The sequence below is a fragment of the Mesoplodon densirostris genome, chromosome 16 (genome assembly GCF_025265405.1).
Source record: "Mesoplodon densirostris isolate mMesDen1 chromosome 16, mMesDen1 primary haplotype, whole genome shotgun sequence".
In the NCBI taxonomy this organism is placed as follows: domain Eukaryota; kingdom Metazoa; phylum Chordata; class Mammalia; order Artiodactyla; family Ziphiidae; genus Mesoplodon; species Mesoplodon densirostris.
The window spans coordinates 6,020,558-6,042,966 of record NC_082676.1 but is presented as its reverse complement, the minus strand read 5'-3'; the positions used below and the strand labels follow the sequence as shown (position 1 = coordinate 6,042,966).

General features: G+C 49.8%; 1 long non-coding RNA gene across 1 annotated transcript; it reads right to left on the bottom strand.

The window, feature by feature from the left end:
* Nucleotides 1-2,998: 2,998 nt before the first annotated feature.
* LOC132477037 (uncharacterized) lies at nt 2,999-22,327 on the bottom strand. Its single transcript, XR_009530175.1, has 3 exons — nt 22,253-22,327; nt 20,953-21,026; nt 2,999-3,228 (listed from the first exon to the last, which is right to left on the bottom strand). It is a non-coding gene; the product is annotated as an uncharacterized LOC132477037 (long non-coding RNA).
* Nucleotides 22,328-22,409: the final 82 nt, after the last annotated feature.

Sequence of the window (22,409 nt, the reverse complement as noted above, 5' to 3'; positions counted from 1 at the left end):
AGACTATCACAACACATAGTCCAAAAATCTAAATGAATGAATAAAATAACTCTCCACTCTAGTCCTATAACACCTCAATGTATGAAACTTTAGCATTTATCTAAAAACTTTTCACAATAACTTTTAAAATTGGGCTGTCTTATACTAATGTCTGCGAGCAGGACAGGTAATGAGGAAAAGCAAGTTTAGTAAATGTTAGTTGTGGAACTTAGGCCACGGGGATACAGGCATTTGCTATCAACTTTTCTATAAAATCTATAAGATGTCAGTGGAAGTTGCTGGGTTCAGCGTCAGGAGAAACCTTTGAAGAGGACCAGCTGCCCTGGCTCCTGCCCCTCCTCCTCCTCCCTAAGGAGACTAAGGCTGGGATAATACTCCATGCTGGCCAGGCTCCCATATACGCTGCTGGTGGTACAATTCCTCTGGAGGGTCATCTGGGACTATCCATCAAAATTCCAAGTTCACATGCCCAGCCATGCCACTTCTAGAAACTAATCCTAGAGATCTCCCCTTGCACAGGAGCAAGACCATTTTTGTACATGGTTATTAAATGCAGTCCTCTTTGTAGCAGCAAAAGATCAATCACAATCTAAATATAGCCAACAAGGGAGGCTAGTTATGACACATCCGCAAAGTGAATTTCTTCATGTGTTAAAATCAAGAGCTCTTCAGAAGATGGTTAGAAGGAAAAAAGCAAGATGCAGAAAAGTGTGCATAATATTCTACCTTTTATGTTAAAATGGGGGGAATATATATTTGCATTGCCTTTTATCTATAAAAATATCTGGAAGGATAAACAATGAACTACTAATAGGGCTTTCCTGTTGGAATGGGAATTGCGTAGACAGAGAGTTGGGTGGGAGGAAGACTTTTCACTGTTTACGTTTACACAGGTTTTGAATTTTAAACTGTATGAATGTAGCTATTCAAAGTGTTAAACAATTTTTAGAATTAAAAAAAAAATTTGGCCACACCTCGCAGCATGCGGGATCTTAGTTCCCCGACCAGGGACTGAACCCGTGCCCCTGCTATGGAAGCGCGGAGTCCTAACCACTGGACCACCAGGGAAATCCCAAAGTGTTAAACAATTTTTAACTACTCTTGAAATTCTTTTAGGATAGCATAAAAACACCAAAAAACTTAAAATATCAAGTGTGGGGCTTCCCTGGTGGCGCAGTGGTTGAGAGTCCGCCTGCCGATGCAGGGGATACGGGTTCGTGCCCCGGTCTGGGAAGATCCCGCATGCCGCGGAGCGGCTGGGCTCGTGAGCCATGGCCGCTGAGCCTGTGCGTCCGGAACCTGTGCTCTGCAATGGGAGAGGCCACAACAGTGAGCGGCCCGTGTACCGCAAAAAAGAGAAAAAAAAAAAAATCAAGTGTGGGTGAGAATATGGAGCAACTGGAAAGCTCATGCATTGCTGGCCTGAAAGCACAGTAGGTTGTACATTTTGGAAAACTTTGGGCAGCAACTACTAGTGCTAAGCACATCCCTGCCCCACTCCGGGACCCAGCCACTCTCCCCGTGGCATGTGCAGGAGCATGTGTGTCTATCCCCACAAAAGATAAGCACAGGACTGCCTAAAGCAGCTTTGTTCCTAAGAGCCGAGAACTGGAAACAACCCAAATGTCCATCAGAAATAAAATGGATAAATTATGGCATGTTCACACAGTAGAATACTACACGGCAATAAAAAAATAAACCAGTACACAACACTGATGAATCCCACAGACATTATGCCGAGAAACAGAAGCCAGACACAGAAGAGAATGTGCTGTGCGAATCTATTTCCATAAAGTCCCAAAACTAATCTATGGTGAGAGTGCTGGGGGGACGAGGAGAGGTACTGCCAGGGAAGAGATCTGAGGAAGCACCTTGGGGGATGGAAGTGGTCCATATACGTGGAAAAATGTATCAAGCTGTGTACTAACAACGTGTGTAGTTAATATAAAAGTTGTAACTCAACTGAAATGAAAATCCCTCAGAACAGTTTGGCAGTTCCTCAAAAAGTTAAACATAGAGTTACCATATGACCCAGTGATTCCATTCCTAGGTATGGACACAAAATAACTGAAAACACATTCAATTCTGGACCCAAACAAACACTGGACACTAGTGTTCAGAGCAGCACTATTCACAATAGCCAAAAGGTGGAAACAACCCAAATGTCTATCAACTGATGGATGGATAAACAAATCGTGGAATATCCATACAATGGAATATTATTCAGCCACAAACAGGAATGAAGTACTGATACCTACTACAGCAGGGACGAACCTTGAGAATAATATGCTGAGTGAGAGAAGCCAGACACAAAAGATCATATGTTATATGATTCCAATTATATGAAATATCCAGAACTGGCAAATCTGTAGAGACAGAAAGTAGAGTTGTGGCTGCCAGAGGCTGAGGGAAGAGGGGAAATGGGGAGTGAGTGCCTAATGGGTGTGGGGTTTCTATCTGGAGTGACGAAATGTTCTGGAACTAAATAGTAGTGATGGATGCACAACACTGTGACTATGTTAAAGGCCACTGAATCGTTCACTTTAAAATAGTTACTTATGTTACATGAATTTCATCTCATTTTTTAAAAAAGTAAACAAGCAAAAAAAACTATGTAAAAAAAATCTCTCCAGAACATACACTGGTGACGACTCTGCATCTCCGGAGTCCAGTATAGCCAGATTTTCCCCTGGGGATGGACAAGACAGACACTACGTTGTCCAGAGAGCCCCAACTCACTAGGGGCCTGGCCTTAGGGCGCATGTTGTATGAAAGTTCCTCGTCTTCAGCCACAAGGAGCATGAGCACTGAGGGGACACATGGGAGATGCAGCCGATGGGCAGCGCGTCACATACGCTGCGTGTGGTCTCCTCTGGAGCTTACAGATCCCAGCTCTGCAGCTCTAGCTCGGTGATCAAGGGCAAGGTCCTTCCTTAGTCTCTCTAAGCCTCTTTCTCCCCTTCTGTAAAATGGGAGTAAGAACAACACTTACCTCACTGAGTCCAGGAGAATGCAGTGGGCTAGAACAAGTAAGGCACTTGGAACGGATTGGCCCATCCCGAGCTTGCCATAAATGGACCCAGGCTAGGTTAGTCAGCGTCAAGGCCACTCAGTGCTAAAGTTCCTGTTGGAACTCTTGTGAGATGCACTTCTTTCCACCGGAGTTGCTGAGAGCACCGGATCTAAGCCTGGGGCTGCTGACCACCGTCTTTCTTAGAGACCATCTGCCTAGAAAAGGAGACAACATAGAGAGAAGCATTGTTGGAGCACCCGGACACAGCCTTGCCTGAAGCTATCGACTGCACTTTTATGTTACGTGAGCTGATATTTATTTTTCGGTTAAGCTGGTTTGATGAGGTTTTCTGTCACTTGCAACCTAGAAAGTCCTGCTGATCCTGAGGCAGAACACACAGGATGGCTTTTGAAGTTGCTTCAGTGCCACACCTCCGTCATTTGCCCTGGGAGTTCCGTCGCCGGCTGCCAGCGGACACTCCTGCCCGACAGGCTCGGGCTCCTCTGGGAGGCTTGGGGCAAATCATCAAGGCCACCCAACCTCACTCCTTTACACCTGAACCCCTTTCTCCCCCTGATCCTCCTGTGCCCTCATTTCTTCTCCCGCTTCCCCTTCTCAGAGACTGTCTTCTTTCCTGCTTTCCTAAGAGGATGAATTAAGGACCAATTAAGGCTGAGTGTGGAACTTGGAATCATCCACCCCAGACATCAGAGATCAAGCACCAAGTAACCTCTGCTGAGATTATTTAACCTCTCTGAGACTTGCTTTGCTTTTCTGTAAAACGGGGATAATACTTCCTGTTCATGAGTCTTACAAATACGCCGTGCGCACCGTATGGCCCATAGGAAGTACTCATCCACATTGACGGCTATTATTAACCCTTACCTCCTCTCCCCAGTCCTTGGCCCATGAATGCCCATTGCCATAGGTGACCTTGAGGACTAAAGAGGAGACCAAGCCCCTGCCCATCTCCCGGGTGGTCTCCATGAAATCATCTGCAGACACTGTTAGCTGATGACTTAACTCTTCAAACGAGACGCACCCCAGTGAAACGCCTGCCTGCTCAGCCAGGTTTTAAGAATATAAATACCACCATCGGCAAGATTCAAAGCCCAGGGCCGGGTAATGACTACCCATCTTGGGCCTTAGTCTAAGGCAGGTTCCAGCCTGCTATGCAGGGCCTGGAGCTTCTCTTAGGTGAGGGTGTAGCAAACAGCCTCGCCTTGCATGGAGCATTTCACCTCCACTTAAGGAATAGGAAGCACGTGGGGACTCTGCTGCCAGTCCTCTCAGTCCCCAGGCTCAGCACTCTTACAGAAGAAATGGAACAGTCTGTGTATGAATGGACATTAGCTAGAGATGCTAGGAAACCCATAACTGAATTTAGCCTGTGAACGAACTGGAACAGTATGCCCACCTTAAACCATCACTGGGGATGCTCCTGGGCTGTGGTATCATTACTGGAGACATTTCCATTCACAGAGCACTCTTCAAGCATCCTGCTGCTTGTGTCAGATGCTTACCATCACGTGATGCTGAGGTCACACCCCAAGCGTCCTTGCATAACTGGGATTCTCTCGAAATGACACAGATCAGTCCAAGGCATTCTGGAAGTCATGTAATATAGTTTTGTGAGCTGGGTGTAGCCTCTGGAGCCAGTCCCTCTGTAAGGATTGGGAACTGAGTGGTGAAAATGAAGTACACTGTCTGCATTTGACTTTTTTAAGCGCAGTGCAATGCATAGCAGAGTTTTTTGTACCGTTGTCTCCTCCTCTACCCTACACTGCAAACCCTTGAGGGGCAGGGTGGGTCTCGTTTGGCTTTGTCTGCTAACAAGCTGGCTTAGTTTCCTATTCTGCTAAATGGGGATCCTAGTGGTGCCTGCTTAGTAGGGCTGCTGTAAGGATGAGTGACAGCTGCCTCTGCTGAGCCCGTATCCCGTGCAGGGCATGCTTCTAAGTGTGTTACAGGCATGACCTCATCTAATCTGGGCAACATCCCAATGAGACAGGTACTAGTGGCATCCCCAGATAAGAGGGATTTACAGATGAGGAAACTGACGCAGTGGGGGGCCTGAGGTCACAGACCTAGCAAGTGCTAGGGCCAGAACTGAACCCAGGCATTTGGACAGTGGAGCCCAGCTTTCTGACCACCAGCCCCACTGCTCCCTGGTTCAACACGATGATGGATGTGAAACACACACATGGCACAGCATCTGCACCCAGCTGTCCATAAACTGTACATCTGATTGTTATTCATGCCCTCCCCAGGACTCCACACACATTGTGGGACATCCACTAGTCAGTATTTAGTGAATGGATTAAAGCAATTGGTCATGAAATACCGGTTGAGCTCATGCCATGCCCAGGGTACTATTCTAGACACAGAGAATGGAGACTTGCAAGGCCCCTGACCTCCTGATGCTTCCATTCCCATGGGAGGGGACAGGCAGTGGCCTTAGAGTCAGCTAGAGTATCAGATATAGTATAATATCAGAGGGGATGTGAAGCAGCCCAAAGGGAAAGAGATAGACAGGAGCTGAAAGGGAAACAATTTATAGTTTGTCTGAAAATGTGGAATTTTAGAACCAGAGGGGCAGTGAGAAAAGTCCCAGAGGGGATGTATTTGTGACTCTGTCATGCTTTGGTCAAAGTAAATGCCACCACATAGCAGTGAAAGTTATACCAGGGGTTTTGAAATGGCAACAGAGAGGGATGGTTGATGAGGTCGACCTGGGGGTGGACTCGTTACACACACACCCCTGCCTGCCCCGGCTTTCAGAGCCCACGGCACAGTGTGAAGACAGGACCAGGCAGCCCCCAGCAGATGGCATCCACGCACGCGTCCCCTGCCGGCTTAGCTGACCTGGGAAGGGGCCTCCCGAATCCTGTATTTTGCCTTCTTTTGAGTGAGTGGCCAAAAGCTCAGCACAGTCTCAATTAGGACATCCTTCATCTGTGACCAGTACATAAGAACCAAGAACACCGGAATGGAATTTCAACGGGGTAAATAAAATGTAGATGCTAAACCCTGAGTTGCAGCAGCTGGACGAGTGAGAGGCTAGTGGAGATGGGGATTCACAGGTACAGGACAGTATGGCCGGCTTTCCTGGGTGCAAATCATGCAAAACGGGCTGGGTAGATTTGCAGAACACTGGACAAGGAGAAATAGAACTCAGGTCTGTGTGCAATTGTCCTCCGACGCCAAGTCTTGGGCCGCACAAGCGGCGTCCCCGAGGAGGCTGTGATCTGCAGGCTTCAGCCTCCCAGCTGCTCTCGCCCCTGAAGCCCCCCGGGGGCTCGGTGGTGACCTCATTAGCATGCAGTCCTGTGCTCCGGAGGGAATCCGCTGTGCAGGGTCCAGGTTGAAGCCGGCCAAGAAATCCTTGAAGAGAGCCAGGGGCGGAATTCAAAGCCAACAGAAACAGCAGTTTCTGACCCAGGGTTCCCCACGGTCTGTGGAATTCCATGAAGGAGGTGATGTTCAGATAGTCAAGGAAGACCACGGGGGGCTCCTACCCCAGATCAGCACCTCGCTGTCCCTGTCTTGGGCTGATCAGACCTCCAAAGGGGGTAGGGGTCACCACATCATGCCATGTCCCAGCAACGGAGCTCTTGCAAGCTGACATGGAGAGTGGCCTCAGAAGGAGGGGAGAAATGACAGAAACATGGGAGGAAAGCCCAAAGTTATCAAAATTATCAAAACTCCCCCAGTCAAGTTGGATCTGGAGTGCAAATAACAGGCCCCTCTTCTCACAGGCCCAGCCTGGCAGACAAAGTGTCAGCTGTGGTGACACATCGTGTTTGTCCTTTGCCTCTGGCAGCTGAGTACTGGCTTGCTTGGCCATCCGCAGAAGAAATCCATCTTGACAAGAACATTCTAATTCTATTAGGAGGCGTCTGAGCCAGGCATTTTTGGCTCTTCCCTGCCTCTCTGGGGAGCACGTCAGGACCAGCCATAACACAGGCAGGGGAAGAGAAAGGACCGGAGGCCCTGAGCCGGGATCTGCAGGAGCCGAAGGGCACTTCATTCTGCAGGGTTTGTTGATCGCACAAAAGTGCTTCCACATGGGACGGGAACCAGCAGGGCTCCTGTCCCAGGACAACCGGTCCAGCACTGTGGACAAGCTCCGGAGTTTGGGAGACAGGCCTGGATTCAAGTCCCAGCCCCACCACTTTCTTGCTGGGAGACTCAGCCTCAGTTGAGGCCCTGAGGCCTCTCTGAGCCTCAGTTTCCTGATCTGTAAAATGAACATAATAATAGCACCACCCGCAGATGATCTTTAGGAGGACTCGGTGAGATCATGCTCATCCAACACTCACCAGAGCTTTAAACGTTGTATGTGCTCCATGAGTGCCTCTGAGGCCCTGTTAGCTTAACTGCGGTTGCCACAGTGAAGGGCTTCTGTGCTCCAGTGGCTGTAGGGCTGCCCTTTGTCCAGTGCTCTCAGGCACCAGGGACCGTGCTAAGTGTTTTACAAACATCGTTACCTCACTAATTTTCCCAGCAAACCTATGACACTGGGACCATTGTTGCGTTAGTCAGAACACTTCTGATAGCAGGTCACAGGTCAGCCGATTCAAAGCGGATCAACAAGGGGGAAAGTGGGTTTTCTCCCAGCACTCCATGTCTGCTGGCAGGCTGTACCAGGCGGGATTGGTGTCCCTGTGAACTCTCCAAGGACCAGGCTCTTTCCATCTTCTTGCTCCCCCACCAACTGTAGACTGGCTTCTTCCCTCATGGTCACGGAATGCTGCTGCGGCTCCAGGTGTCCCACGCAGATGTGACAACAATCTGACGAGCGGCATTTGTCCTGTCCATCTCTACTAGGAAGGGAAGCCTTTGCCCTAAACCGAAGGCACGCAGGCCGTCGGGTGTCATCCGCCAGGACTGGGGCAGAACCCTCCACCTAGCCCCACCGTTCACTAGCAAGGAATTAGCCCGACTGCTCATCTCCCATGGTGGGAGGTGGGCTTTGCCAGCAAGGAGAAGGACTTGAGGGAGGGAGACAGTTGATAGTGTCTTCTCAAATGTTCACCCATCCTTGACGAGGAGAGTCAAGGTGAAGAAAGATGAAGCTGCGTGTCTGACATCACATTGCTGGCAGGTGGTGACTCCAGACCCACAGCCTGGCCACTAGTCTTCCTGACCTTTCCGACCTACAGCACTAAAGAAATCCTTCCCTACCCAAAGTCATGTGCTTTCTTTTTTGAAGTTTTGTTTTTCATACACAGGTCTTTTTTTTTTTTTTTTTGATGTGGACCACTTTTAAAGTCTTTATTGAATCTCTTACAATATTGCTTCTGTTTTATGTTTTGGTTTTTTAGCCCCAAGGCATGTGGGAGCTTAGCTCCCTGACCAGGGATCACACCCGCACCCCCTGCATTGGAAGTCTTAACCACTGGACCGCAGGGAATTCCCACACATAGGTCTTTAAACCACTTTGAAGTGAATTTTGAGTATGATACACAGTAGGAATCAAAAAAAAAATTTAACGTAGAAAAATGGTTCTCACAGCACTATTTTTTAAAGTAGCACATCCTTTACCCTTATCTTCAAGGTCACCTGAGTCATGGAACAAGTCTCCACTCATGGAACAAGTCATGGAACAAGTCTTTCACTCATCTACTTAGCCATCACTGTTTCAACATCAGCTTCTCTCAATAACTAGAGCTTTGTAACAAGTCTTATGTCTGGTAAGTTAAATCGGCCTAACTTCTTCTTCCAATTCATCTAAATTATTCTTGCCCCTTGTTTCTCCATACAAGTTTTAGAATTGATTTGTTAAGTCCATTGAGAATGCAAATTCCAAAAAGAATGATTGGAATTTCATGGGATCTAGGTTAATTTGGACACATTCTTCTTTTTATAATACTGAGTCTTACATCCACAAATATGGCATATGTCTCCATTTATTCTGGTCTTCTTTCATGACCTTAAATAACGTTTTATAATTTTCCCTGTAAAGGTTTCATCAATATTTTCTTAGTTATATTTCAAAAACCCACACTGGAGTGAAAAGGATCTTAGACGAGAAACCGAGTAGGCGGCCAGGTCTGCGTATAATATTCTATGTGAGGGCTTCCCTGGTGGCGCAGTGGTTGAGAGTCCGCCTGCCGATGCAGGGGACACGGGTTCGTGCCCCGGTCTGGGAAGATCCCACATGCTGTGGAGTGGCTGGGCCCGTGAGCCATGGCCGCTGAGCCTGCGTGTCTGGAGCCTGTGCTCCGCAACGGGAGAGGCCACAACAGTGAGAGGCCTGCGTACCGCAAAAAAAAAAAAAAGAAAAAAAAAGAAAAGCCACCAAATAAGGTAGCACCAAACTTTGTTTAAAGACAGGTGGGCTGAGCACCGGCACAGGACAAGTGAAGAGAAATGAGCGATGCCCTCATGGCGGATGGTAATCAAACCGACAAGACCCAGTTACTCCATATTCAGCAGCAAAACAAGTTCCAAAAAGCACCAGGAACAAGGATTTCTGCTTTAAGAACCCAAAACTCTTTGAAGCCAAGTCTGGGAAGGAAGGAGACCAAGTCACAGAAATACAAAGATCCTTGCTGACTGTGATTACACGAGACTCATGTCTCTTTCCCTTTTTCCTAAAGACAAAATAATCCCTATCTTATAAAATGGTTCAAACATTTCAGACATATAGAATACAGAAGATGAAGTCCCCCAAAATATAATGTACTCAAGTGGGATCATGTGACACAGCCAGCCTTTTCACCCAACGGGTAGCCAGGCAGTACACACTTTGTTCCTGTTATCGGCTTATAGAGTTTTCCACTGTGTATATGGAAAGCATTGCCTCAATCTTGCAGTGGAGAATATCTGAGGGTTTGCAAGTTTTCTGCATTTCCAAACAGTGAGGCAATGAAAAACACTGCCGATTTTTATAGACACCGAATGTTTTAGCAGAGAAATCTGATACCACCAGAGGCCTTCGAAGTAACGATTGCTTCCATTTATTGAGCACTTACTGTGTGTGTCCTAATAGTGTGAACGCATTTTATCCTCACAACCCTCTGAGACAGGTATGATGGTTACCCCGTGACAGATGAGCAAACTGAGGCTCAGAGAGGCTAAGAAACATGCTCAGAGTCAGAGGGCCAGTAAGGGGTGAGGCTAGGGACCGAAACCCTGCATGCACTTCAGCCGTATGATTATTGCAACCATGCGGCCACACAGGTGTGACAGAGGGTAAGGAAGGGGTGGGGGGTGGGGGATGGAGCCCAAGGTGAGGTGAGGCACCGATGGAGGCAGAAGTACAAGCATGTGTGGGAAGAAAACGTGAAAATTACTCTACTTCTCTGAGCTGGAAAGACAGAACTGCCCCTGCAAAGCAATAAGGCAACGTCCTGCATTAGACCTCTATCACGGGGCTTCGCAAAGTCGGGTGAGGAAAGCTGGTCCAGCTGACTGCTGAGGGGCTGCAGGTGGAAATAAACGCATCTTTCTCGATGTCCTGGTTGCACAGGTCGGCTGGGAAGCGGGACAGCCGTGAGGTCTCCAGCCTCCACGTCTGGATGACTGGGGCCAAAGTCCCACCGTCCCTTCGAGCGTAGCAGCACCCTGGAAAGTCCTAGCACCGCCTCAGTTTCCCCCTCTGCTCAGTGGGGATTTGAACACTTGCTCTTGTGATTTTTTTGAGCATGAAATAAGATGTGCCTCCCTGGTACCCACTAATCCGTGATACTTTTATTTCCTTTTAGCCATTGTCACTCTATCTTCTGCACGTGCGCCCAGTCCCCGTCCCCGCATGTGATGGACACTGAGTTGCTGTGCCTGGATGTTGTGACCCTGCTCCCTGGTCATAAGCAGCTGGGCCCAGCAGGACGTCTCAGATCAAGAGGCTGGCTCTGCCCACCAACTGTCTGTGTGACCTTCGGCAAGTGTCTCAACCTCTCTGAGCTTCAGTTTCTTGTATGGAAACTGGCAGTCATCATAGACCTACATCCCCCATAGGACTGAAATGAGGATCGCATGAGTTAATGCATGAACAGTGCCAGGCACACGGTAAGCACCTTAGCCATTAACAATTTGTGTTACTACTGATCCACTTAAATAACATTTATTTGAGAACCTTTTGTTTACCAGTCAGTGTTCTAAGTGCTGCAGGTACAGCAGTGAACAAAACCAGACAAACCCTGCCCTTACGGAGCTTAGATTCTAGGGGAAGACGCAAACAACTAAATATAATATAATGTCAGATAGGGAGCAGTGCAGGGAAGGGCATTAAGGCAGGGTGGGGTGAGCAGATGTAGGGTGATTAAGAAAAGGGGTAACACTGCGCTGTTCACCGAAAGCTTTTGGTTCTCCTTCTGGATACTTGTGACCGGCTTTGGCCACGAAACGTGAATGGAAGTGATAGGTGTCACTACCCGGTGGGACTGCAGGGCCACTGTGTGATTCTCCACACTCCCGTCCTGTGGCCACTGTGACCGTGAAAATATAAGTAGAGACGGAGCCTCAGTCAGCCTGGGCCTCTGAGTGACCACCAGAGCCCCCAAAGGATGACACCAGACATGCAGTGTGTGTGAGAGATGAGCATTGGCTGTGCCTGAACTTGGAGAACTGGGGCCTGTTTGTTACTGCAGCAAACTGAGCCTGATCTAAAAGTCCTTAAGGGGGCACTTGAGCAGAAGCCTAGGAGCAGAAGCCTAGAAGCAAGCCGCAGGACGATGTGTGATGTGTGGGGAGTGCTGCAGGCAGTGGGAACAGCAGGTGCAAAGGCCCGGAGACAGGAGTGGACTGGTGGGTTTCAGGAACAGCACAGAGGCTGGTGTGGCTGGACCAGCCCCAGCAGGGTCCGTGTGGAAGGGGAGAGGGGGCCTGGTGACGTCCTTGAGGTCACTGTAAGGCCAAGCACAATGATTACTGGTGTCTGGGAAGGGGAGGCTCTCCAAACCAACCAGCACACCTGTCCTCCCGGACCTGTTTCCAATCCTGCCTTTCAAAAGTCACAAAGAGGGCCTCCCTGGTGGTGCAGTGGTTAAGAATCTGCCTGCCAATGTAGGGGACACAGGTTCGAGCCCTGGTCCGGGAAGATCCCACGTGCCGCGGGGCAACTAAGCCCGTGAGCCACAACTACCGAGCCTGTGTGCCACAACTACTGAAGCCCGCGCACCTAGAGCCTGTGCTCCACAAGAGAAGCCACCGCAATGAGAAGCCCGCGCACTACAACGGAGAGTAGCCCCCGCTCGCCGCAAGTAGAGAAAGCCTGCGTGAAGCAACGAAGACCCAATGCGGCCAAAAATAAATAAGTAAATTAAAAAAAAAAAAAGTCACAAGGAGAAGATGCAGCCCTTGGTGCCCATCCCGACCCTCCACGCAGGCAATGGGTTGGAGCGTCCTGTTGGACCCTCCCCCGGCCCAGGGGCTCTCCTCCTCCCTGGCTAGGGACCTTCCAGCTGGCCTCACGTTTGGCTGTGGGTCCTCATCTGTTTGGGGCTTGGACGGACTTTCTGAGTTGCTCCTCTCAGTGCCTGTCTGTTTGTGACAGTGCCTCTCTATGGCATGAGCCTCCCAGGGCTGCTCCGTTGGTCCAAGCCTCTGCTCAGCTGAGTTTCTTTCTCTGGTTATTTCTCCCGTGAACAACCGGGGCAGAGGCAGGGTTCTGTGGTTTTCCTACGACTCCCAATACCTGCGCCAAGACCTAACAGGATGCAGAGATGATGAGGGGAGGCACGAGCGCCCTGTGATCTGAGCAGAGCACGTGCGAGGTTCTGGAATCTCCATGCGGAAGCTGCATCCTTGCTGCAGGCGCCCACAGTGCCCACGGCACCCAGAGGCATGGACGGAGCTGGCTGCTCTAGTGGACATCTGCTGGCTTTGCCCCCCAGCATCCAGACCCTTTTCTGCTGCTCACAGCACCCCAGCCAGCACCTAAAGGACCCCAAAGGACTCTCCCTCCCTTTCTCAGTTCAGGCCTGCATCCCCGTGCTCCCCTCCCCTCCCCTGTGCTCCACGTCCTAGAACAGGTACGTGGCAGAGGCCTGACCACTGAATTTCTTGTACCCACCCACCCCCGGCCTTTGTGACTGGCTCTGCGGTGGTCATGTGACCCAAGCTGGGCCAATGCTATCATCCCAGGACTCCTAGGGAACCATGCAGGAAAGATGGGATCACTCTGTGTGGGATAACACGGCAGGATGTGAGCTCACAGCTGCTGCTAACCGTGTCAGCCACCACGTGGGAAGAGCCTGCCTGAGAATGGAGACAGCAAAAGAAAGCAAAGCGGAGGGATGGAAAGATGCAGATTTCTGAAAGTATTCAATAGTATTTGAGCTCCTGCATCCAGCTAAGCCTGAAGTCCCTGGACTTGGGGGTTAGGTAGTTTGTGTTGCTTTCCTGTCACTCCCAATCAATAGCGCCCCAAATGATTCACACATCGGTAGAAGGACATCAGGAACTGGGGTGTGGTGGTGGAAGGAACACTGGGCAGGATGGAAAATGAGAGGAGACAAGCGTGGGAGCAGCGGGCGAGGAGGGCTGAGAGCTTCATGCTTGTGGTGGTTCTCTGTATCCCTCAGCACAGATGCCAAAGTCCTCACCACCACCTACACAGCCCTGTGGCATCTGGCCCGTCGTTACCTGTCGGGCCCCATCTCCTCTTTCGCCCCACCCCCGTCCTCCGTTCCAGCCACACGGCCTCTGTATCCATTTTCTCTGCTGTGTAACAAATCACCCCCAAAGTGAGCAGCTTAGAATAACACCAACGTATTAGCTCACAGTTCTGGAGGCTGGAAGTCCAGCAGGTCTGACTGGGCCCTTCACCCAGGCAGAAGTCAAGGTGTTGGCCAGCTGTGCTCTTGTCTGGAGCTGAGGGTTCTCCTCTGAGCTCCTGCCGGTAACTGTCAGAACTCCGTTCCTGTGGTTGTAGGACTGCAGTCCCCACCTCCTTCACAGTTTTCAGCTGGGGGCAGCTCTCAGGTCCTAGAGGCCACCTTGCACGTGCCTCCCTCCACCTTCAGCAAGCAACAGCACATGGCATCTTTCCTGTGCTTCAGTCCCCCTTGACTTCCCTGCCAGAGCCAGAGAGAGCTCTCTGCTCTTAAAGGGCTCAACTGATCAGACCTGACCCACCTGGCTCATCTCTGCATCTCAAGGTTAACTGACTTGGGACTTTAATTACCAATGTGGAGTCCCTTTACAGCAGTAGCTGGATTCGTGTTTGGTTGAATGACCACAGGCTGGAATCTTGGGGGGCTGCCTTTAGAATTCTGCTGACCACAGCTTCCTTGTTCCTCACACATCCCAACCAAGCCCCCGCCCCTCCAAGAAAGCTCTCCCTGCAGGTGCCACGTGGCCCGCCCCTCACTTCATTCAGGTCCCCGTACAAACGCCACCTCCTTCAGCAGCCTTCCCCACCTCCCATCAGAGTCATCGCCCCCGTCACTCGGCAGCCTCTTAACCCTGCTTCGTTTTTCTCCCTAGAGCTGAAGTGCTCTTACAGATTTATTTGCTGTCTCCCCCGCTGGACTCTAAGCCCTGGGGACAGGGACTTTACTTTGTTTGCAGCATCTGGCACAGAGTAGATGCTCAATAAATGTTTGTTGAATGAAAGGAAGAGCATGTTTCTTAAATTTCTTAGTGGTCTTAAGTAGTCACCCCGAGGTCATTCTCATGTTCGCCTGCCAGTCCTGGCTCCACGGGAAGCCGAGTGAAGCTACAGCTGAGAGCCCAGGCGGCAGAGCCAGACTGCCTGCCTCCATGTCATAAGGGCCGGCCCCCCCTTCATCTGCGGCACAGGGAGAATTTTCGTACCTGCCTCACAGGGTGTCTGTAGGTGCTAAATGAAGGAGTCCAGGTAAGGTGACTGGCACCCACATTAACACCCTAAGGTGGCATGGCTTCCTACCCTCAGATAGGCAAAAAGTAAAGAATGCTGACATGATCAAGGGTTGGCAAGGATGTGTGTGACAGGGGCTTCCACTGAGACTGCATGGCAACGCAATCACTTAGAGATTCATTTGGCAGAATCTAGTGGAAGTGAAGAGGAGGAGCCTGTCCTATTCCTCCTGGGAGGCAAGCACAGGACTCCTGGTAATGACACTGTTTGCAATCACATCTACCAATATATAATGCTTATACTGATACGATCTTACCAGCACACTCACAGATGCTGCTAGCAAGAGTATGGCTGCAGTTGATGGCCAGACATGAGAGTAAGGACGTTACATAAATAATCTCATTTCATCTGTATCTCCATTTTACAGATGAGAACATGGAGGCTCAGAGAAGTGTAAATTACTTGCTCAAGGCCACACACAGCTGGGGAGTGGCAAAGTTCTGACCCACGCCCTAGATGGTGGACAGGGTGGGAAGGGTAGGAGGGGCAGGAGGAGGAAGGAAAACAGCAGAGAAGACAAAATGACAGCATCCACACACTCTCTTCTGCCAATGCTAAACAGAGCTACCACACGACCCAGCCATTTCACTCCCACGTACACACCCAAAAGAAAGGAAAACACACACCCACACAAGGTTCATCCACAGGAATGTTCACAGCAGCATTAGTCATAAAAGTGGAAATGATGTAAGTCCCTCAACTAATAAATGAATATATTAAATGTGGTATGTCCATACAGTGGAATACTATTTGGCCATAAAAAGGGATGGAGCGGGCTTCCCTGGTGGCGCAGTGGTTGAGAGTCCACCTGCCAATGCAGGGAACGCGGGTTCGTGCCCCAGTCCGGGAAGATCCCACATGCCGTGGAGCGGCTGGGCCCGTGAGCCGTGGCCGCTGAGCCTGCACGTCCGGAGCCTGTGCTCCGCAACGGGAGAGGCCACAGCAGTGAGAGGCCTGCGTACCGCAAAAAAAAAAAAAAAAAAAGAATCCCGAAATATCTGCCTTCTCTCCAGCTTCAAGGCCGGCACCCTGGTCCAGGAGCACTTCCCTCCTGAGCAAGTGCAATTCCTTTCCCAGCCCCCCAGGGGCCTCCTGCTGCCTGTGCACCAGGGTTTCTCAACCGCGGCACCGTTAACCTTTGGGACTGGCTCACTCTGTGCCGGGGAGGCTGCCCTGTGCCTTGTAGGGGGCTTCACAGCATCCCTGGCCTCTCCCTGCTAGATGTCAATAGCATCTTCTCCTTAAGTTTGACAGCCAAAAATATCTCCCAACATTGCCAGATGCTGACAGGGACAAACTGCCCAGGTCGGAACTGCTACCTTAGAAGAAAGTCCCAATTCCTCACTGTGGCTGAGAAGCTCCTGATGGGCTGGCCTTGCCCACCTCCTCACCTACCACCTTCCGGTACCCACACCCCGCAGCATCGGGGGCCTGCCCTCTGACCTTCTAACTCTCCAAGCGCGGCCCTCCTCAGGCTCTTTGCATGTGTCCTTCCCTCCGCCCTTCCTCCTCATTATTCAGGTTTTCTCTGTCCACCTTCTTTGCTGTTTTCTACCCAGTCACTCACTCCCCTAATACTCGGATTTGTTTTCCCTGTAACCCACCATTATTTAATTTATGATATGTATTTAGTTTTTTCCTTATAACCTGCTCTCCCCACCAAAATACCAGCAACGTGTGTGCGGACGCCTGGTGACCTTGTTCGTTGAATCTCTGGTGCCAGGAAGAGCCTGGGTACCCGGCAGCCACTCGTCTCTGAGTGCTGGATGAATCATGAACCTGTCAACAGGTAAATTGGGAAGCCCTCCTGGCATGTGCCTGGGCACGGTCAAGACTGGCGATTGGAGGGGAAAACACCTGAGGAGTTTTATCAGTTTTATCACCGTGGCTGTGGGCATGGAACATGCCTTCTGGTCTTTTGTAAAAGGTCTCTTTCTTTCAAAATTGGTTGCCAAGAGGTCTTTAAAACGGAAAACACACAATACAAGAAGGAAAAAAACAGCAGAAGAGGAAGACAAGGATTACTTTAAAATTTTTCAAGTCTTCTTAAATGAAAGCAAGTCTCTGCTTAGTGTCGGCTGATTTTCCAAATAAAGCAGGGACTAGACATTGGAACGGGAATGGAAAGCAGTGGTGGGGTGTCTCTAGGTCACAGCTTCAGCAGTTCCGACAACAGGGGGTGGGTGGAGGAAAGTGATGAGAAGTCCACTTGGGGTGTGAGGAGGAAGGAAATACAAGGCAGAGAGGGTGAGTCAGCCTGGGCTGGGGCCACCCTGAGCACCAGCAGGCAGAGAGAGAGCCGGCTTGAGGAACCTTCCTGGCAAATCCACAGGATACCTCTATGCACTGGAAGGAACTTGCAGCTTCTAAAGCTCTCCCCAGATTTCCTCCTCTGGGGTGGTCTTCTGTGAAGGGATTTTGAACTTTGCAAGGATTTTGCTGCGCACAACTAAGCCTCCTGAGCTTGGCTTCTCCTTCTGTTAATGAGAGGCTCAGGCTTGCTTGGAATGTCTCGACCTGGAAGCCCCCGCCACAGTGGCCCTGGGAGGTTAGACTGGACGCCCTAAATATTTCCAACCACCTATTAAATATTTTTATAAAAAAAAAATCACGGGCTTCCCTGGTGGCGCAGTGGTTGAGAGTCCGCCTGCCGATGCAGGGGACAGAGGTTCATGCCCTGGTCCGGGAAGATCCCACATGCCGTGGAGCAGCTGGGCCCGTGAGCCATGGCTGCTGGGCCTGCGTGTCTGGAGCCTGTGCTCTGCAACGGGAGAGGCCACAACAGTGAGAGGCTCGCGTACCACAAAAAAAATAAAAAATAAAACCAGAAACAGTCAAGTCCCCAAGTCTAACCACCAATTTACAGGAACTACCAGGGATAGAAAAACATGTTAAATGACACCAGAGGGATGCAACCCACAAACTCTCAATTGCACAAAGCTCTCTGGGACAAATGACTAGCTGTCTCCAACAAATAAACTGCAAGGAAGGAAAAGAGGGAATCCTGTGGAATTAAGGAGTCTTAAGAGACACATCAACCGGGCCTCCCTGGTGGCGCAAGTGGTTGAGAGTCCGCCTGCCGATGCAGGGGATACGGGTTCGTGCCCCGGTCTGGGAGGATCCCATATGCCGCGGAGCGGCTGGGCCCGTGAGCCATGGCCGCTGAGCCTGCGCGTCCGGAGCCTGTGCTCCGCAACGGGGGAGGCCACAACAGTGAGAGGCCCGCATACCACAAAAAAAAAAAAAAAAAAAAAAAAAGAGACACATCAACCAACAGCCATGTATGGATGCACCTTGCTTGCATTATGAGAAGAACAAACTGTGAAAACAACTCATGAAATGGCTGGGGAAATTTCAACGGTGATGGGATAGTCAGTGATATTAAAGGATGACTGTGAATGCAAGTTTTGGTATGATAATGGGATCATGGTTATGTTTTAAAGAATCCTTATTTTTTAGAGATATTTGTTCACATACTTGTGGAAGAAATAATATGATGCCTGGGGTTTGTTTCTAAGTAATCTGGAATGAGGTGGGGGAAGGGGAGGATATAGATGGAGAAAGTTTGGCTGTTTGGCCGTGATTGACCAATCATGGCAGCTGCTGTTGGGTCTGTGGTAGTGGATTACATACCTCTCCCTAAAGACAAACAGACATGACTTCATCAGTCAGATGACCTACTAGCTTACAAACAGTTTGGTGCTCTTACTAAAATTCAGTTTAACTTTCTTTATTGCTCTGCGTTACATCATACATTCAGGCATATAATTCCTGGCTATGAAAAATGGGTGAATTCATTCATCAGTACTAAATTACCTTGACTTGGAGGCAATATCATAGAGTGGCTGAGAGGAGAGAAACTATTCCTGTCCGTGCTTTGTCATTTGCATCTCTAGGAAACCCAGTAAATATACTTCTCGGAGCCTCAACTTTCTCTCCTGTAAAATGGGAGGGAGTAAGTGAGATTTTGCATGTGGAGCACTTGGCCCAGTGTATGACTGTCAGAAAACTGCAGTGACTATTATGACCAGTGGCAGCAATACCAGAAGAATGCAGAGTAGGGTCTATTCATATAAAAAAGTATGCTTATTCAGGCATCTGCAGAAAGATGACTGGGATGAAATACTACAAAGAGATTACAGAGAGATAATCCCACAGAGAGTCATTCATTCATTCAACAAACACAACTGAGTAAGTACCTTCCATGTGCCAGGCACAGGGGAACTGGGGCCACTGCCTGAGCACAGCCCCTGCTCTCCTGGGAAGAGAAAGGAGGGCATGTTGAGACAAGGGGAAAACAGGGGTCCATACTTAGGGGCAGTGCAAGGAGAGGTCCAGACCAGATCTGAAGGACATAGGAGAATTAGCCAGGTTGGATTTAGGGAGGGAGGGCGAAGAGGTGGGAGAGAAAGAAGGACAAAGCATTCCAAGCTGTTAAGGGAAGAGCAAGTGCAAAGGCCCTCAGGGCAAGAAGGACTAATTCCAGGCTCAGAAGGATCAGAGTCCCAAGCAGGACAAATGGAGGTGGGGTAGTGCGTGGCTGCAGCTGGGCGAGAGTTTCTTTCATTTTTACTTCATACCTTCTGAATTACGTAAATATTTTATGGAAGTATGTGTCATTCTTATAATTTTTTAAAAGTTAAAAAAACACGTACAAAAGTAAAACACCTTATAAAGCCCCAAGAAGTAAAGAAATTATGATAGCATTTTCTCTACTCTTTTCCTCTCAAGAACTCTACAGTATGTTAAAATTCATTCACATTTGCTTAAAAAAAAAAAAAACACTTAAAAAAAAATCTAACAGGCACAGCATCCTCTCCCATCTGGCTTGCTGGAAGGGCCGCCCCATCCTTTCCCACCTCCTCTCCCTCTTTTGGTGCGTTAGACATGGAAACGATAATTGCACCTAATTTCAACGATGCTCTTTCCAACCCTCATGGAGGCTCTGGCCCTCAGACAAGTTTCTTTTTTTTTTTTTTTTTTTTTCCTTTTTGCGGTATGTGGGCCTCTCACTGTTGTGGCCTCTCCCGTTGCGGAGCACAGGCTCCGGATGCGCAGGCCCAGCGGCCATGGCTCACGGGCCCAGCCGCTCCGCGGCATATGGGATCTTCCCGGACCGGGGCACGAACCCGTATCCCCTGCATCGGCAGGCGGACTCTTAACCACTGCGCCACCAGGGAGGCCCTCAGACAAGTTTCTAAGTGACAGGCTGGGCTTGGAGGAAAGACCCACTAGTAAGGTTTGGGGAAAAGCTTTTCATTTTCCCAACGGAATGCAGTTTGAACACAACTTGGGGAGTCCCCCCACCCCCTGTCCCTGTGTGAACACAGCCGGCCAGTAGGAAGAAAGAACTTGGTACTGGGACTGCCCTGCAAAGTGGTATCTGCAAGTTTCCTCTGCAATCTGCTGCTACGGGTGGAATCTGTTTTTCTGGTTTCCTCTCAGCCCGGGGCTGGGCTTCACTTTGATGTGAAGGAGGTGCACGGTGTGCCTGTGAGTTACCTGAGTGGAGGTGGAGACCTGAGGGCAAGGCTGCAGCTGCCTGGGAGGAGGGCTAAGGCCTCCCCCTCTGGTCTGCGCAGTGGGAACCCCAGTGAGGCCCTTTCAAGTCTGCACCTTGCGGTTTCTCCCCACAGGAAGGCCAGCTTTATTATGGGTTTGTTCCCTTCACTGTTTTGATCCCCTCCCTGGGCCCCCGCCCAGCTCAGGACCTTGCATTTCATGTCAGGTTTAGTGAGGCCTCTGGCTCCTGGCTGAGTGCAGCGCTATGTGATACAGAAGGGTCTGCCCTCCCGAGAGACAGAGATCAGTGGTCAGATGGTTTCTGTCCCAGGAGAGAGGTGCCTCCCAGCAGACAAGCCTCAATGGTGTCATTGACTCAGCCTCTCCCTTCAAAGGCCTTTTATTTGTTTCTCATGGAGAACCCACCTGCTGCAATGCCTTCATCTGAAAGATGAAAAAGCTGAGGCCGGAGGGGTAATTCCACCACCAAAGAAACCCCCGCAAAATTATGATGCATTCCCGGCCAGACCCTCAGTGGTGCCTCATAATCTAGCGGTAAGAGCTCCACTGGGGAGTCAAGGTTTACCTTCCAGCTCCGTCGCCGACCACAATGCAATCTTGCCCAAACTGCTCAGCCTCTCCAAGCCTCAGTTTCTTCACCTGTGAAATGGGGAGAATCATTTTTACAGCTTAGGGTTGTTGATTTAAGTCACCCTGCCAATTTAATTATTTAAGTGTTCACCTATTTCTCCTCAATCCCCCCCTCCCCCTAGACTGTGAGTCCCTTAAAGGCAAGGACTCTGTCCACCTTGCTCACAGACGTGACCTCAATAACTACAACTGCCTAGTGCAGGGTAGGCGGTGAGGAAGTATTTGCGTTGATAATAACGAAGGCCCTCAGCACCGGGCTCAGCACAGACACTCATCATTATGAACAGAGGGAGTTTGTTATTTATGATGGGAAAGCAGGTTTTGTTTCAACACTATCAAATCACCAGGAACTGAGGGAACAAAACAGCTCTCTGGAGAGGGCCTGATGTCAGGTGGCTCTTCTGGGGCAAAGCCCCCAGGACCCCATCCATGAAGGACCTGCCTCCACAGGCTTCAGAGCCACCTTGCTCCAGGGCCTCTTCCCGCTGTCCTCTCTCTCACAAAGAAATTGTCCCCCAGAGGCAGGACTCGTCCCCGGGGCTTCAGAATTCCTATCTTCTGCTCTAGAAGAGAGCAGGGGTAAAGGCTCAGCTCACCAAGCCTGCAAGGGCAGGGCTGCTAGGTTAAAATACTGGACGACTAGTTAAATTCGAATTTCGGATGAATAATGAAATAATTTTTTAGTAAAAGTATGTCCCAAAGATTGCATGGAACCTGGTTATCCTTAAAAAAAAAGTATTCACTGTTTATCTGAAATTCAATTGTAACTGAGGGTCCGGTATTATAATTTGCTAAATCTGGCAAGCCAACAAAGTGATGGAGCTGGGATGTTAACCCAGGCCTGCCTGAGCTTGTGGACCTCACTTTCTCCTCTCCTGCAAAATCCCCATGATCATATTAGGAAACTCTTGGCGTGGTTATGAGAATTAAAAGAGAGAGGCTGAGTGAAATGGGCTTTTAAGCCCTCAACTACTTCACAAATGTTGGCAAGGGCAGGAATTTTGTTTGCCTTGATCCTGAGATGAACCCAGTGCCTAGAGCTGTATCTGACACACAGTTGGATAGCCATAACTATTTGTTTCAGTGAAAAATCGCTGGTAGTACTTTCCATAACTAGCCAAAAAAAAAAAAAAAAAAAAAGACATAAAACCATTTCAAGGTCCCAAATCTAGGTCCCACATTCCAAGCATACCCTTCTGGTCCCTTAGGCTGGCCCCTTATGCTGGTCCCCATACCTGCCAGACGGCGCCCAGGAAACGGTCCCTCAGTTTCACTCCCAGGTAGGATGGCGCCTGAGAGAGCCCCGAGCATGCACGCCTCACTCAGCGGAGGTGCTGTGCGCATGCGTTGGTCCAACTCTGCCTGGGGAGGGGGGTGAGGAGTGCACATGCG